We start from the raw sequence: 16,663 nt of genomic DNA, 5'->3' as shown, positions 1-16,663 counted from the left end.
ATAGTTTTTTAAATTAAATTTTATGAACCAATGCATGTTCAGGCAACAACCAATCATGCTCCTAGAATGTCATTCACTTTTATATTTTCTAAAAAAGTCAGGTTCTCCAAACCAAGATCACCCCTATTTTTTTTTTGCTCTACTAATTTTTACAATTAGGAGACATTCTGTTTTCCAGAGTTAAGTAACAGCAAGCAAACTGTGAAAGTCCTTTACATTCACCTTGTAGATAAACTCTGCCACACCAAAATCTCAGAATTGTTTCTCACCAGCCCCAGGTAATCCCTTCAGGACCTTTGTTCTCTTCAGTACTTTCAGGACTTTTGTTCCAGTCATGAAGTCCTGCTATGAATGAAACTTATATCACTGTTGTTGTCACCCCTCTTTGTCAAGGCTACAGCTAGCTGCATAACCATTGGTATAATCATTGAAACTCGCCCACAATAAATCCAGTCTCCTCAATAACAGAGGAGACCCCAGCATAGATGTCTAGGTTTTCTCCATCAAAGGAATAGAGAAAGTTTTTTGCTTATGACCACTTTTTGCTCTTTGGATAACTTGGTCAGTTTCAGGATAGATCCTCTGGGCCCAGAGTCTTGGCACCAAGCCTTCTTTGTTCAGAATCTTATAATTATACAAGTTTTGCTTGGGCCCCTTTGGAATCTCACCCATGCAAAGGATGCTCGTCCTTGGACCCTTCTGATTAGGACTATGAAATGGCTCAGGCAAGGCTCCCCAGTCTGGGGTTTCACAAATTGGTGTTCCCTGATTATTTGATTGATTGTCTATTGACTGTCTGTTGATTGATTGATTATCTCTGATAATGTTCTCTATCTCTGTCATTATTTTTATTATAATTGTTATAATTATAATCTTCTTAGCAATCATTTGTATTGTTGTTGTAAGCTTTTCTGTGACTTTGATGTAATGATAATAATAATAATAATAATAATAATAATAATAATAATAATAATAATAAAACAGCATTGTGTTTTCCCCCTCTGGAGTGTGTCTTACTATAGGTGTGAATCTAAAATAAAACCATTAATCAGATAACATCTACTTATGTTTAAGCTTGTAGATTCCCTAAAAAAGAATAATGTGCCACCTCTGCTTTTCAAGGAAAGTAAAGGTTATAAAAATTAGTTAATTAATTAATATAAATTAAATGCCTGCTATGTGCCAAGTGCTGCTGATAGAAAGGTGAAAGAATGTATGCTTTCAAGGAGTTCACAGACTAATGTGAGAGAAGACATATAAAAATTAAACACAAACAAGATATTGGCTCCCTTAGCAAGACTGGATGAAGGATTGAGGCATTCCTCTCACTTTAATCAACATATTGTGCATGTTATATCATTATTCACTTGATGTCATGGTCTTCTTTTATTGAGAAGGACAATAATCACAAACAAGATATTTACTGAATAAATTTAAGATATTCTCATTAGGAAGGCACTAAAATAAAAGAATTCTGGTAAAACAAACAAACTCCAGTTGTTGCTTTTGCTGTTATTTGTCCTTTCTCAAATAGGAATGTGACATCAGGGAGATGATGCAATGACATGAAAGTGAACTGGATGACAGTAAGGCAAGACTCTGCAAAATCACCATGCTCACTTTTGTTATCTCAATCCAGGTATGGATCAGAGTAGTTTGCGATCATCCTGAATGCAAAGAGAAAAATTTGCTTTTCTAAAATAAAGTCGTTGACAGGTCTGTTTGATGGAAGCAATGTTGATGCAGTGACTAAAGTTAGGTAGAAAAAATGAGGCAAAGAATGATCTTTCTCAGTTAATTGGAAAAGAAAAACATAAAGCTGAGAGAGACAGATCCTCTGGTCAAAACTGAAACAATTGGTATTTACATTCACTCTGAGACAATCAGGAAGTCATCAATATGATAGTAATCAAAAGCATGAGCCCCATATTTTCAGTGGATTCTTGTTGTTTCCAGATGAGTTTCCCACCCCCATCCCTGAGGAAGAAAGTGACTCTTACAAGAACAAATATAATAACAACCCTACTCACCCAACTCCACTCCAGGCTCAGGTGTGGGTAGCAGATCTTTCTCAGTATTGAGTGAATGATAGACCCTGCTGCTCCCCCCACTGGACCCAGGCCTAGGGAGTGAGCTACAAATCAAGGTCACAGACACTACAGAGAAAGCAACCAGTACCCCCTACTGGCTAGCCTACCAGGAGTTATGAAGCCCGGTGAGCTAAGCCTCTAGGGATTTAAAATCAAAAGATATGTGAACCAGCCCCTCCTCCACATGAGGTCCTGGGAAAATTAAGAAAAGACAGCAGAAAGTAGGGTGCGTGGAAAGCTACCTCAAAGAGAGAGGAGCTAGAGTTAGAACTTCTGAGAATATGAATTGGTTTCCAGTTCAGAAAGACTTCATAGAAGAGATCAAGAAGTTTAAAATTCATTTGGAAAAACTGGAAAAAGAAATTTCAGAGAAAATTAACACCCTGCAACAAGAAAATAAATCCCTGGAAAATACAGCTGGGCATATGGAAAATTCCATAAAAAATAGAATTGACCAATTGGAAAGGGAATTTCAAAAGGTAAATGAAGACAGTTCTTCTCTAAATAAAAGATTGGAATCTGTGGAAACTAATGACTTCATAAGAAAACAAGAATTTCTTAAAGAAAACCAAAAAAAAAACCCAAAATAGAAAAAATGCAAAATATTTCATCAACAAAATGGTAAGCTAAGAGAACACATCCAGAAGAGAAACCTTAACAGTCATTGGGCTCCTTGAAAACACTGAGGATAAAAAAATGCCTGGAAGGATATTTCAGGATTTAGTGATGGAAAATTGCCTGGAAATCATGGAACCAGAGGGCAAAACAGATATTAGAAAGAGTACATTGATCCTCTCCTGAAAGAGATTCCAAAATGAAAACACCAAGAAATATTGTGGCCAAATTCCAGAACTATCAGGTAAAAGAGAAAAATCCTGCAAACAGCCAGAAAGAAACAACATAGATACCAATGAGTCAGAATAAGGAATACACAGGCCCTGGCTAAATCAACATTACGGCATTGAAGGTACTGGAATACAATATTTTGAATAGCAAGCTATCTTGAAATGCAGTCAAGTATTCACTACTTGGCTAAACTGAGCCTTCTCTTCTAGGGGAAAAGATAGACCTTTAACAAAATAGGAGATATTCAAATTTTTGTGATAAAAAGACTGGAACTAAGTAGAAAATTTGGACTTCAAATAGGAGACTCAAAATACACATGAATAGGTAAAAAAGGAAAAAAGAAAAAAAGTGTTATCCAATAAGATGAAATTAGCTACTCCCCACCTGGGAGAAAGATTCTCACAATTCTTGAGAACTGAAACTCTATTGAAGAGAAGTAATGGACATTCATGACTTGTCTGTTACCCTGATTGAATGATTTAAAAATAATTTTTCCTTAAAAATGGGGGACAATAAAGAGATGGGAATATGGAGGATATTGAATGGGGTGAATCACATTACAAAGAAACGATTCCAATTAAGTGGCAGAAGGGAAGAGGTGAGAATGGCCTGAATTTTACTCTCATCATATTGGCTCAAAGATGTGTTAACATGCACACACACACACTATTAAGAAATTTATTGGGGGGGGGGGCTGGTGGAGCCAAGATGGTGACAGGAGTACAGCCTTTCTTAGGTGCTCTCTCCAAAATATATCAAAAGCCTTAAAATTATGACTCTAACTAAATTAATGAGAGACAGAACCCACTGAAAGATCCAGTGAGGAAATTCTCCAGTCCAAGGAAACATGGAAAAGATGGACTTTCAATGAATCAGGGAAATTTCAAATGTCCCTGTTGAAATGAGCAGAGCTGAACAGAAAGTTTGATCTTCAAGTACAACACTCAGTTGAAGCATAGAGAAGGAAGATGAGAAGGGTAAATTATGAGGGACCAAATGATAATACTCATATAAACCTCAATTAATAGAGCAGGTAGAAGGCGCTTTTATAGATGAGACACAGGAGAGAGCTGAATTCGAAGATATAAAATATTGTAAAAATGGAGTCAATGGTAGTAAGAGAAAAGAGAGAAGGAACAGGCTAAGATATTTCATATAAAAGATATTTCATGTAGCTTTTGAAATGATATGGAAGGAGGAAAGTTGAGGGGGAATGAGGAAGCCTTCATTCTCATCCTAAATGACTCAGAAAGGAAACAGTATACAAACTAATTAGGGTACACACATCTAGAAGGCTAAGGAGAAGGGGGACAGGGGGTGGGGAGGGAGGATGTGGGTGATAGAAGAGAGGGTAGATCACAGGAGAGGATAGTCAGATATAACACATTTTCTTTTTTATTTTTTGCAAGGTGCTGGGATTGGGTGGTCTGTCTGGGACCAAAGGTCCTGGTGGTTGTTGGGTCTGTGGGATGGGATGTGGGCTTGGGGCTTCTTGGATCCAGTGTCAGTGTTCTGTCTGCTGTGCTATTCAGCTTCCCCACAATGCATTTTTGAAGAGGGACAGAGTGAAAGGAGAGAGAAAATATCATAGATGGTAGTGGGCAGGAATAGATGGTGAGAATTACAATCAGCAACAGTAACTGTGGGAAAAAATGTAAGTAACTTCTATGATGGACTCATGATAAAGAAGGTGATCCATCTGAGACAGAGTTGAGGATATCAGAATACAGACTGAAACACATTTTTTCTCTTTTACTTTATTTCTCATGAGGTTTTATATTTTTGTGGGGGAAGGAGTATTATGTTTACTCTTAAACAAGATTTTTAAGTAATGTGTAAATAAATGAAAGGAAAAAAAGAAATGATTCCAAATGAAGGTGAGAGGGGTAGCAAAGATCTGTGTGAAAGGTCAGGAAGAGAAGGGACTATTGAATGATCGGTGAAGGTTATGATAATTGATCACTCTGCTCTCAAATTCACAAAGTGCTGGACTTGATTGGACCATTGAGACATCAGAAAATATATTCAAAATAAAGGACATTTACAAGTAATAAAAAAAGTGATTTGGAGCACTTCTTCATATGCATATAGATAGTTTAGACTTCTTTATCTGAAAACTACTTGTCCATATTCTTTGATCATGATGATAAATGGCTCATAGTCTTAAAAATTTTACTTACTTCTCTATATATGTGAGAAATAAGCTTTTTATCAAAGAGAATCACTTTAAGATTGTACCCCAGTTTTCGGCTTTCCTTCTAATCTTTATTGAATGGATATTGTTTTTGAGAATATTTTTAGCTTAATATAATAAAATCTATTTGACATTTAAAAAAGAAACTTATTTTACCTCTCAAATATTAAAAGTGGAAAGGGGGATGGGGAGGAAAAGAGGAACTAACAGAAGGAAGGGAAGGAAGAAGGGACAAAGGGAAAGGGAAAAAGTGGAGGAGGGTTGGATATAAGGGGACAAACACACTGAGGGAGGTGGTATTCAGTAGCAAAATATTGGGGAATATGAATAATGTAAAAAAGGGGGAAATAAAAACAGAGGGAAGATAGCAAAGTGAGCAAAAACTTTGAATATGAATGGGATGGACTCTCCCATAAAATGTAAGCAAAAAGCAGAATGGATTAAAAAACAGAATCTTGTAATATGTTGCTTACAAGAAATTCATTTGAAGCAAAGAGATATATATAGAGAGTAAAGGTTGGAGCAGAATATATTTTTTTCAGCTGAAAGTGAAAAAAGCAAGAGTAGCAATCCCTATCTTAGACAAAGCAGCTGCAAAAACAGATCTCATTTAAAAAAATGAGGAAGGAAACTAGATCCTCTTAAAGGTACCATAGACAATGAAGCAATTTTAATACTAAATATATATGCAGCAAAAGGTATATTTTCGAGATTTTTCAGAGAAGCTAAATGAGTTATAAAAAGCATAGACAGTAAAACTCTACTGGTAGGAGATCTCAAACTCCCTCTATCAGATCTAGATAAATCTAACCATAACTTGAACAAGAAGGAAGTAAAGGACTTAAATAGAATGTTAGAAAACCTAGACATGATAGAACTTTGGAGAAAACTGAATGGGGATAGAAAGGAATATACATTTTTTTTTTCTGCAGTATATAGCCCATACCCAAAGTTTGACCATGTACTAAGGCAAAAAACCTCATAATCAAATGCAGAAAGGTAGAAATACTGAATACTTCCTTCTCAGGTCATAATGCAATAAACATCACAGGCAATCATGGGCCATGGAGAGACAAACCTAAAATCAATTGACAAGTAAACAACCTCATTTTAAAGAATGATTGAATTAAACAACAAATCATAGATAGAATTAATGATTTTTTCCAAGATATTAACAATAACAAGACAACATACCAAAACTTATGGGATACAGACAAGGCAGTTATTAGGGGATAGATTAGATCTTCAAATAAAATAGAGAAAGAGGAAATCAATGAACTAAGCATGCAACTAAAAAGAACTGAGAAAAAACAAATTAAAAACCACCAATTAAACACTAAATTAGAAATTCAAAAAATTAAAGAAGAAATTAATAAAATCAAAAGCAAGAAAACTCTTGATCTAATAAATGAACCAAGAGTTGGTTTTATGAAAAAAAACAATAAAATTGATAAACCTTTGATTAATTTCATTAAAAAAAAGAAACAAGAAAACTAAATTACTAGTGTCATAAATGAAAAAGATGAACTCACCAACAATGTGAAGGAAATCAAAGTAATAATTCACAATTATTTTGCCCAATTGTATGCCAATATATTTGATAATCTAAGTGAACTGAATGAATATTTACAAAAATATAAGTTATGCAATTTAAATGAAGAGGAGATTAAAACTCTTAAAAAATCTATCTCAGAAAAAGAAATTCAACAAGCCATTATTGAACTCCCTAAGAAAAAATCTCCAGGGCCAGATGGATTCACAAGTGAATTCTATCAAACATTTAAGAAACAATTGTTCCCTATTCTATATAAACTCTTTGGAAAAATAGGTTAAGAAGGAACTCAGCCTAAATCCTTCTATGACACAAATATAATGTTTATATCTAAACAAGGAAGAGACAAAACAGAGAAAGAATATTATAAACCAATTCCCCTAATGAATATGTATGCAAAAAATTTCAAAGAATTCTTAGAAAAGTGATTACAAGTTAATGACCATGTAAGCTTATCTCAGGAATGCAGGGTTCGTTCAATATTAGGAAATCTATTGATATAATTGACTATATCAATAACAAACCTAACAGAAACCATGATTATCTCAATAGATGATGAAAAAGCCTTTGACAAAATGTAGCATTCATTCTTGCTTAAAACACTAGAGAGCCTAGGAATAAATTAATTGTTCCTTAGAATGAGGTGCAGTATCCATCTGAAACCATCAATAAGCATTATATGCAATGGGGTAAATCTAGAGGCATTCCCCAAAAGATCAGCGGTGAAACAAGGAGGCCCACTATCACCACTACTATTCAATATAGTGTTAGAAATTATAGCTTCAACAATAAGAAAAGAAAAACAAATTGAAGGAATTGGAATTGGGAAGGAAGAGACAAAACTCTCCTTCTTTGCAGATGACATGATGGTATACCTACAGGATCCTAAAAAGTCAGCTGAAAAACTACCGGAAACAGTTAGCAACTTCAGCAAAGTCACAAGATATAAAATAAAGCTACATAAATCTTCAGCATTTCTATATAATACCAGCAAGATACAGCAGCAAGAGCTAGAAAGAGAAATCCCATTTAAAGTTACTTCAGACTATAAAATACTTGGGAGTCTAGAGTCTGAAACTCTATGAAAATAACTATAATATATTTTTCACACAAATAAAATCATATTTAAATAACTGGGCAAATATCAACTGCTCATGGATAGGTTAATACAGCGAAAAAATAACAATTCTATTACACACAAAGGGAAATAAAAATGTGTATCCCCTTTGATCCAGCAATACCACTACTGGGTATATAGCCTGAAGAGATCATGAAAAAGGGAAAAACATCATTTGTACAAAAAATATTCATAGCAGCTTTGTTTGTGGTGGCAAAAAAAATGGAAATTGAATGAAATCAATTGGGGAATGGCCGAACAAATTGTAGTATATATACATTATGAAACACTATTGTTCTACTAGAAAACTGGAGGGATAGGAATTCAGAGATGCCTGGTAGGATTTGAATGAATTAATGCTGAGTGTGATGAGCAGAATCAGAACATTGTACATGATAACAGCAACATGGGGTTGACGATCAATCCTAATGGACTTGCTCATTTCATCAGTGCAAAAATCAGGGACAATTTTGAGGTATCTGTGGTGAAGAATACCATCTGTATCTAAAGAAAGAATTGTGAAATTTAAACAAAGACCCAAGATTATTACTTTTAAGTTAAAAAAGTTATTTTATTATGGAATTTTTTTAACTCGTGTTTTATTTATTTCTTATGGATATGATTTATTTATCAACACATTCAATTTTGATCAATGTGTAGCGTGGAAGCAATGTAAAGATTGTCAGACTGCCTTCTGTGGGGGTGGGGGGAGGGAAATGAGATTGTAAAATTCAAAAAACAATAAGAAAATGACTATTCTAGCTAAATTAAATAACTTATTTATTGCCTTACCAATCAAACTTCCAAAAAAATACTTTAATGACCCCAGAAAAAAATTGTAAGTAAATTCAAATAGAGAAACAAAAAAGTCAAGAATGTCAAGGGATTTAATGCAAAAAAGTACAAAAGAAGGTGGGTTAACCTTAGTAGATAAAATATTATAAAGTATCAGTCATCAAAACTGTCTGGTATTGTCTCAGAAATAGAGTGGTGGATCACTGGAATAGACTAGGTACAAATGAGACAGCAGGACAGGATTATAATAATTTGCTGTTGGTAAACCAAGGAGCCCAGTTTCTGGGATTAGAACACTTTCTTAGATAAAAACTGCTGGGAAAATTGGAATTTAACATAGCAGAAACTTGGTTTGGACCAACATCTCACATCCTATACCAAGATAATATCAACGTAGGTACAAGATTTAGAAATAAAAGACAATATTATAACCAAACTAGATCAAGGAATAATTTACCTGTCAGATCTATGGAAAGAGAAATAGTTTATGACCAAGGGAGAGATGGAGAATATCATTAAAAACAAATTAGATAATTGTGATTACATTAAATTAAAAAAATACTTTTGCACAAACACAAACAATGTAATAAATATCTAAAGAAATGTAACAAATCAGGAAACACTTTTTACAACTAGTATTTCTGACAAAGGACTCATTTCTTTTTTTTTTTTTTTTTTTGTAAGGCAATGGGGTTAAGTGGCTTGCCAAAGGCCACACAGTTAGGTAATTATTAAGTGTCTGAGGTCAGATTTGAACTCAGGTACTCCTGACTCCAGGGCCAGTGCTCTAACCACTGCATAACCTAAGTGCCCTCAAAGGACTCATTTCTGAAATATATAGATATGAGTCAAATTTATAATAAAATAAAAAAGTCATCCCCCAGTTGACAAATGGTCAAAGAATATGCAAAGGTAATTTACAGATGAGGAAATCAAAGCGATCCATAGTCATATAAAAAATTGCTCTAAATCACTACTTATTAGAGAAATGCAAATTAAAGCATCTCTGGAATACCACCTCCCACCTCTCAGTTTGACTAGTATGACCAGAAAAGACAATGATCAGTGTTGGGAGAGATATGAGAAATCTGGGACACCAATGCATTGTTGGTGGAGCTGTGAACTCATCCAAACTTTCTGGAGAAAAATTTGGAATCATATCCAAAAGGCAATAAAAATGTGCATATCCTTTGATCCAGTAATATGACTACTGTGTCTACATCCTGAAGAAATCTTGTAACAGGGTAAAAATACCAGTTGTGCAAAAATATTCATGGCATCTCTTTTTGTGGAAGGAAAGAATTGAAAATCGAGTGAATATCCTTCAATCCGTGAATGGCTGAACACATTGTGATATAAGTATGTCATGGAACACTATTGTTCTATTAGAAACCAGGAGGGATTGGATTTCAGAGAAGTCTGGAAAGAGTTGCAAGAACTGATGCTGAATGAGATGAGCAGAATCAGAAAAACACTGTACAACCTAACAGCAACTTGGGATTGATGATCAATCTTAATAGACTTGCTCATTCCATAAATAGAATCAGGGACAATTTTAGGATATTTGCAACAGAGACTATCATCTGTATCCCAAAAAGAACTGTGGATTTTAAACAAAGAAGAAGCACTATTACCTTCAATTCAAGGAAAAAGTTGTCATATATACTACAAAATTTTGCTATCTCTGATATTTTATTTTTTCCTCAAGGATAAGATTTTTCTCTCAACACATTCAATTTTGATCAATGTAAAGATTATCAGACTTCCTTCTGTATGGGACTGGGGGGGAGGGACAGGAGGGTGGAAATTTTAAAAGTCAAAACCTTACAAAAAGTGATAGGTAAAATTATTATTGTATATAATTGGTAAACCAATTAAATAATTTTTTAAAATAAAGTTACTGAGAGCTGAAATTTGAGAGAACTCAAGTGAATTCCTACTTTTTCTCTGCCACATAGAAATATTTACAAATAAAGACACTACACATATAGATGCCCACACATAAATATATATGAGCATATATTCATAATTATGCCTTTGCATATAACATATATTACTGTAACATTAACTATATTATATGTATAATAATTCATATGTGTATCACATACATACATACACATAGATATATTCCTCATTTTGCTGTGGAAGCAGGAGATTTAGAAAATTTTGGGTCTTCACCACCACTTTTAACACCATCACTCAAATTGTTCAATACTTTCAATATTGGTAAATATTGGTGCTTTGCTCTGTCTGTTTTTGTCTCAGTCTCTGTCCCTCCAACTCTGTCTCCATCTCTCTCTGTCTCTCTGTCTCTGTCTCTGTCTCTCTCTCTCTCTCTCTCATAGCAGTTACTGTCAAGGAACACTCTTTCCATTCTCAACACTATCTTGGTGACTTTATAAATCACATGGATTCCATTATCAGCTCTATGAAGATAATTCTTTGAAGCCATTTATTTAGTGTAAGATCCACTTTGCAATTTTATACCTTCAAATGGTAAAGTGAATTTTAAAATTTCTTAAAATCATCATTATTAATGAGTACTTAAAATCTTTCCTCAAATTCTCCCCCCTCCTCTTCTGAACTTTGTTAATAATATTGTGGGAGGGGTGCCTAGGTGGTGCAGTGGAAAGAGCACCAGCTCTGGAGTCAGTAGTACCTGAGTTCAAATCTGGCCTCCAGACACTTAATAATTACCTAGCTGTGTGGCCTTGGGCAAGCCACTTAAGCCCATTGCCTTTCAAAAAAAGCTAAAAAAATAATATTAATATTGTAGGAAATGTCATCTTCCTAGTCACTGAGCTCACAATCTTTGATTCATTTTCCACTCATATTTGTCTTTCATCATGAATTTTCTGTTTTTAAAAATTCAATTTAATTCATCTTATACAAACAACCTTTCCTTTACACTCAATCCAGTCTACAAGCCTTCCCTCTAATAGTTACCAAAGTTGTTCAATATATGTTTATAATTTCCTAAATTTTGTTTCTTTTATTAGAATGTGAGATCCTGAAATAATGAACTGGGTTTTTTCCCAATATATTTTTGTTTGCTTGTTTGTTTGATTTCCATTTGTTTGAATCTCTAGTGTCTAACATATATAATATGTTTAATCATTGCATGTAGATTGACTAAATGAGGTGTAGATGATTGTACTATCAGTACCACAAATACCAGTCATTCTGTCATCTATTTTTCACCATTTTTATCTTATTACTCTTTTCTTAGAATGTCTTTGTACTAACCACTGCTAATCTCAGACATGTTTACCCCTTATTACACTGTTTATCTCTGTTCTATTTTCTATCTCCTATAACATATGCCATGCTTCAGTGTTTTCACATACAAGAAAAATGACATTGCACAGACATTACTAGTCCATCAAGAGAATATTTTCACCATTTTTTCCAAAGTGTTTGGTCCCAGTATGCTGTTAGTCTTTTCTCATCCTCTTCTTAGTCATTTCTGTTCAGTGTTGGGTCCTAAAATGTTCTGAATTTGTTGCCAAATAGAACTTCCTACCAAGCAACCAGGTTATTTATGAACACACTGTTAGGGAAACATACTTGCCCCAGAGCATTATTAAATAACAGTGTTAAAAATTCTGAATTAGGGGCAGCTAGGTGGCACAGTGTATAAAGCACTGGCCCTGGAATCAGAAGTACCTGGGTTCAAATCCGGTCTCAGACACTTAATAATTACCTAACTGTGTGGCCTTGGGCAAGCCACTTAACCCCATTTTCTTTGCAAAAACCTAAAAAAAAATTCTGAATTACCACAATACAGAAAAACTGAGTTCATTAGATTTCAAAGGTAATAGAAACCCTCAAAATTCCCATAAAGATGAGCCTGCAAATCATAGGTCAATTGCCAAAATATGCAGCTTTCCAAATGGTAGCTGCTTATGTAATGGCTGCAAATGAAAGAATAAAGTATTAAATTACATTGAATGACATTACCCTCTCCCCAAGTATTCAACATAGTTCTAAAAATTAGAATTACAACAATAAGATTAAAGAATAAAATTAAATAAAGAAATATAAGCCAAAAGTGGATTATGATTCCCTATTTGAAGATAGTATGATGAACATAACATAAATATAAATTTTAAAAAATCAAAATTTGTCATAATTTAAACGCACAAAATCATTAGGATTCATAAATATTTACAAGTTGAGATTCCCCAGAGAACAACAGTTCTATTTTCGAGGTACCATAGGCTCTGCATGCAATAAAATCATAGCCCACTGTTATATTTCCTTTAGTATTTAACATGAACACATAATTCAAGAAATAACATGGTAATAAATGTGACAAGTAAATTTGTCCCATAAATAAAGGTGTATTCATCCACAAATATGCACAACATCATGGCAAAAAGTGGTTCCACTTAGAGGACATATGTAAATGTCTTCATATAAGCCACAAATGTAGACAGTACTATTGATTACATTCAATCTCCTTTTAACTGGCCAGTGGTGTGTTCTTGTGATATGCTGTTCATGTTTCCAGACCTCTGCCATTTGCTCAATGCTACCTGAGAAATGCTACTCCATTTATTATTGGGTTACTGGATAATGTATCCCATGCTCTGGGCATTCATTCTGAATGATGCTCTGTTGGATACTATTTTATTGTCTGAGTGTCTGTGAAACTTAAGTCCCTCCCAGCAATTCCTCATTTAACTCAGACCTTTGACAAACCCTTCCTCCTGGGGCAGGGAGGAGTGAAGACTACTAGAATCTTTTACTTTAAAGCCCATTACAATTTTCTTAGTATCTTATTAATTAGATAATAAAGAATTTTGGATTTATATCAGACTTGTCTTTTAGACACTTAACTAAGCTTTTCATTATTAAAAGGACATTCTTGAACAAGGTACCAAGATTTTAATTAAAAAAAAAAAGAAGCAGAATCCACGTAATTCCCATTAGTTCTACATTGTTTTTGATATTCTTTTAAAAAAAATTGTTTTACTTGGGAGTCTGAGTCCACCCCCCCCAACTTGGAGACTTCACCCTACATTACATAAAACTCATAAGATAATCACCTAATTTTAATTGGAAATTTAAATGGTATATTTTTCATCATTTATTTCCTACTATATCACGCATTCCTTCTCCTTCCTCTCTTTCTCTTCCATATTCTACTCTAAAGAGAACCATTTTTGAGGGCAAATAATAAAAAAGAGGGAGGAAAGTATTTCAACATTAGCCAAGTCTGACATTACATGTAATATATTGCATGTATAATTCCTCATTCCTCCAAAGAAGAGGGAAACACAGTGTCATATACCTTCTTTGGTGATTAAAATTGATCCTATTTCAAAACATTATTTTACTTTTAGTCATCTTTGCCCATGATCTTTCCATTTACATTCCTGTACTAGTTTTGTATATTGTTTTGCTACCTTACTTTGCTTTGCATACCAAGTAAATTTTATTAACTATATATCCTCCATTTTTATCTATGAAGTCTCAGTTAAATTTTAGGTTTTTATTTGACTTTCTTTCTTTTATCTTTAGTTTTTCTATGACTGGAACAGAATAATATTTTATTAAATACTGAAAAACTAACAAATAGTATGAAATAATACTAGGCTTCATGGTTCCTATTCTCTCATTTAGGAAAATGAAGATATTTAGAAATAAGAAAAAAAAAGAAAGAAAGAAATCTTCCCTGTCATTTTATTTTTCTTCTTTCTATACCTAAAATGAATTTTATTCCCTAAAATTTACCAAAAATATAACCAATAAACAATAGAAAAATTACCAAGGAACCAAAAATAGCTAAGTAATAATATATTCTAATAATTGTCAGTTATCTTATATCCACTGAGGAGTTAGTGTTTCTGTCCCTTAAAAAAAACTTCTTTTGTTCAATATAACCAAAAAGAAACAAATAGCAGGAAAAATATACATTTTCTGAAACTTTCTTATGAGCCATTTCCTTTCACTAATTATGTTTTGGTACTCATTAATTTTCTAGAAATGTATTTAACCAAAACAATCTCTTTCATAACCAAGCCTTCCAACTTTTTTGAATTTGAAATTATCAATTTCAAAGAACAAAGGCATGACTTGAATTAAATAGTACCATTTTAAAATACTGCTTGTAATGAAGACTTTCAGTAAATAACCTTGATCATGTGATAAAAAAATGTACAGGTCTAAAAAAATTTTCGGTTGTCCAAAATAAATTTTGTCCCTGAGTAGTATTATATGGTTGTAAAGTGACTTATTTTTGTTCTGAATTTTATAGCAATAAATGTCAAAATATCCTTAACAATGAATCTCTCTAATCACAACTCTCTATTTCTTTAGCCAAAACTATGTTCTTTCTTCTTCCTTAAAAAATGAATCTCTCTGGTTGGCTAGGTAGTACAGTGGATAGAGCACTGGCCCTGGAGTAAGGAGTATAGGAGTTCAAATCCAGCCTCAGAAACTAAAAGATTAAGGATTACCTAGCTGTGTGGCCTTGGGCAAGCCACTTAACCCCATTGACTTGGCAAAAAACAAACAAACAAACAATGAATCTCTCTTATCTCAACTCTCTCTTTCTTTAGCCAAAACTATTTTTTTCTTCCTGCCATTTCTATAATTGTGCCAAAAAAATCTTTTGAATACCTTACCCAAATTTTGCAATGTTTTGGTAAATTTTCTCCTCCAGATTCAACACGATTATGACATTAATGCTTTTAATTATTTATTTTACTGATTGTTCATTACTAATTCATTTAGCTAAGATATTGCCAACCATTTATATAACTTTTCATTATTTATTCATTCTTTCATTAAATGCTAATTTTACTGAAGTTCTTTCCCCCATTTTTATCCATCTATATAATTTTAGATGCTTCATCATGGAATGATGATTTTAAATTTTTTTCTGAAACCACTTAAAGATTCATCTAAAATCTTTAATATGCTTTGATAATTTTCCTTTAGATAATTATTTTCAATATTTATTTAAATCTATTCATTTGAATATTAAATCCTACAATTTAGGGTCTATTTGTTATTTAGAGTATTTAAACTAAGTCAGAATTGAGGTACTGATATATTTTGATATTTTATAGAGCAATGACTCTAAATTCAAGTTTTCTATAACTTTTTATTATTATTTTGAAATTCTTAATTAACCTGTTCTAAAAGTCTGTGACAGAAGTATTATCTTATGGAAACTATTTTCTAATTATTTAAAAAACATAAGACTATCAGTACAACATAAGATCCAACTTCTTCCTTTGACTATGTTGATATATATATACTATATTATACATGTCCATGATACATGACAATGTAATATTTGGAAAGATCTTAGCACAATGTTTATCAAATTATAGGAGCTTAATGTTTAGCAGAATGTTCATCAAAGTGGGGAAGTTTTCTCCCCTTGACCTTTAATTTATGTCACTTTCCATGCCCAAATAATCATTGCCAAGATACCACACTTTCTCTTTTGATAAAGCTAAAAGTACAATTTACAAAATACTGGTGGGGGTGGTCTTGAATAGGCTGTCAGACTAAGTTTAAGAATAATTTTTTTTTCCTGAGAAATGAGGAAGTTCATGGTTATAATATATATATATATATATATATATATATATGTACATATATATATATATATATAGTTTAATTATGTTCTGATTCATTAGAAGCCCTATACTTCTGATTTATTAACTTACTTTAATCACTTTCCTAAAAATTGACTTATAAATATATAAGGCTTTTGTCTGAACTGTGACTACTAATAATCATTTCTAAGTAGGTCAATACTAATATGTGTATGTGTAAATATACACACATGCATACACAAGTACATGTGTGTACATAAACATATATGTATATTGCAATTTTATATATCAGCAATTCACATACATACATTTAAACCTACATACCTATTGAGAGGACTTTTCCAATTTCAGGTCTTCTAAACTTCTATGTAAATTCTTATTTACTGTATATAAAATTCCTTTCAATAAGAGTTGAAGTACTGTGTGCAGAGAGAAGACTTGGGAAAATAAAATCAATTAACTCAAAATTGAAAATTTCATTTACTCGCACTC

The sequence above is a fragment of the Macrotis lagotis genome, chromosome 6 (genome assembly GCF_037893015.1).
Source record: "Macrotis lagotis isolate mMagLag1 chromosome 6, bilby.v1.9.chrom.fasta, whole genome shotgun sequence".
Classification (NCBI taxonomy): Eukaryota; Metazoa; Chordata; class Mammalia; order Peramelemorphia; family Peramelidae; genus Macrotis; species Macrotis lagotis.
This window is presented reverse-complemented; position numbering follows the sequence as displayed.